Below are 2,160 nucleotides of genomic sequence, written 5' to 3'. Positions count from 1 at the left end.
TCCAGTTTAGGGATTGAGTTAGGTTTTTTAAAAAGCCTATTTTAATTGTTCTAATTAATCATAATTTGAAATTTACTCACCAAGTCATGCATCTCATACTAAATTTTCCGTCTATTATTCTCACCCTCACTATGTTGTTTGACTAACAAAAATTCTTATTTTATAGTCCATCATTCTTTATTAACAAGTAAATGTAAGAAAAGTATAAAACAGATTAGTATGACCTATAGGGAATATCAGCTCAAGTAATTAACAGGAAACATATATATATATATATATATATATGTAAGTTATGGGACAATTCCAATACTTTTCAGAATTCCAGATTCTGATACAATTACTAATTCAGATTCTTTGAAAACTTGTGAAGATTTAGAGATTTGTTGCTTTTAGGAACTGTATAGTCTCCATGTAACGTCCGTATAGATTTTTACAAATGTAAAAGATACATTGAGGGAGGGGAGGCATATATTACAAAACTAGATCTTTCTAATTATTTTCTGAAATGTTTTCCTTGTAATTGAATGAAAATTGTGAGACAACTAAAGATTTTTTTTTTATTTCAAGCAATTGAAAATAACCGACGATTAGTATACAAGATAAAAAAACGGTGTAGAAAGAGAATATTTAAAAGTCCCATCTCCATGTTTAGAATGAGTTTCTATACAATAATGTAATACTTACAAAATCATTTTTAACATGAGGGCAGTGGATTTGTTAACTATTCTGTGCCATCCAGCTATCAAAGAATGTTCATATTTTTAGCTTCGTAATTATAAAATCTTGGTTGATTATTAGGTTGATTTGTTTTACTGAAAAAAGATGTAATAAATTTGTAGATTAACACACTTAGCCAAGTCTAATGTAAACAAGTTCTTGATAAGTCGTTCCCCTTAAGTTAACAAATTTACCGAATTTCCATTACTGACAATTACTATGTTGTCCCATTGATTACTGTACACTCTTTAACTCTTATCCTCGAGTGGCCCCTGGGCCTTAATAAGCGGTGATGCCCATGTTGTTTTTATTCTATGAGGTGATTACATGTGAACACATTGTAAATTGGAAAGAAAATTATTTTTAGAATTTAGTGGGAGATCAGTTTCGTATATGAATTTAATGTAAAATAATTTCTGGGCTATTCTAATCTTTTTAGAGATATTCAATAAACTTGTTCTATTAAGTGTGTAAAACCATGCATGATCACTTTAAAAAGTTATCAACCCCGACAAAAAAATATCTATCTCCCATCAAAAAATAAATTTTCTTCGGTTGACTGCTCTAAAATGCTGAGAAGTCTCGGAAATATAAGCTCATTTTACCTCACTCTAAATTCTAAACTAAATTGTCTTATATTTCATTTTTTCACAATTATTGTTTATTGCTATGTTTTTATTGACAAAAATGTTCATTTCTAAACATTTTTCTGATACTTTGTAAATATTGCATTTTTTATGAAATTATCAGTGCTTGTTTCATTTTGTTTTCACCATACAGATGACAGTATCCTCCTTTCCATATCTGTGCTAATGGTAAAAGAAAATCCGAAGAAAAAAAATTAGGTTTTTACTGAACTTGTATTGAACAAGATAAAAACCAAACTGTTTTTGTAAGCCATCACCAACTTGAATTTTGTTGAATTCAAAGTCAGTAGCAAAAAGTTTTGGATGATTTAGACATGGTAGTTGCATACTTAGTGGGTTCGAGGGTTGAGGGAGCAGTTGCTGCAGTTCATTAAGGCAAACTAGTTAATCTGGCAAAAATCAAGTGTGCCGGGGAAAAGCAAATCTTTGTAGCATCAAACAATTTCCATGAACAGAGTTTCTCTTCAAGAACTTTCAATTAATAAAACATTACAAGATTGTTCCCTATGGGTCATCTCCAAATCTAATGTCACTAAATAATGGTCATATACCACCCTCATAAGTCATCAAATTTTATCCATTATTTTTAATCCTCTCATATTATTCATCATTCAACTGACAATCTATCCTCAAGTGCCTTTTAGTCTTGACAAGTGGAGATTCATTACAAATGTATACATATATATATATATATATATATATACATCTTTTTATTCATTACAAATGTATATATATATCTTTTTATTCATGAATATCTTAAGTAAAATAAACAAAAACAAACACATGGACATCAAAA

Source organism: Euprymna scolopes, chromosome 20 (assembly GCF_053919585.1).
Source record: "Euprymna scolopes isolate OS-2025 chromosome 20, ASM5391958v1, whole genome shotgun sequence".
NCBI classification, from domain to species: domain Eukaryota; kingdom Metazoa; phylum Mollusca; class Cephalopoda; order Sepiida; family Sepiolidae; genus Euprymna; species Euprymna scolopes.
The sequence above is the reverse complement of the archived record's forward strand: the minus strand, read 5'-3'. Positions refer to the sequence as shown.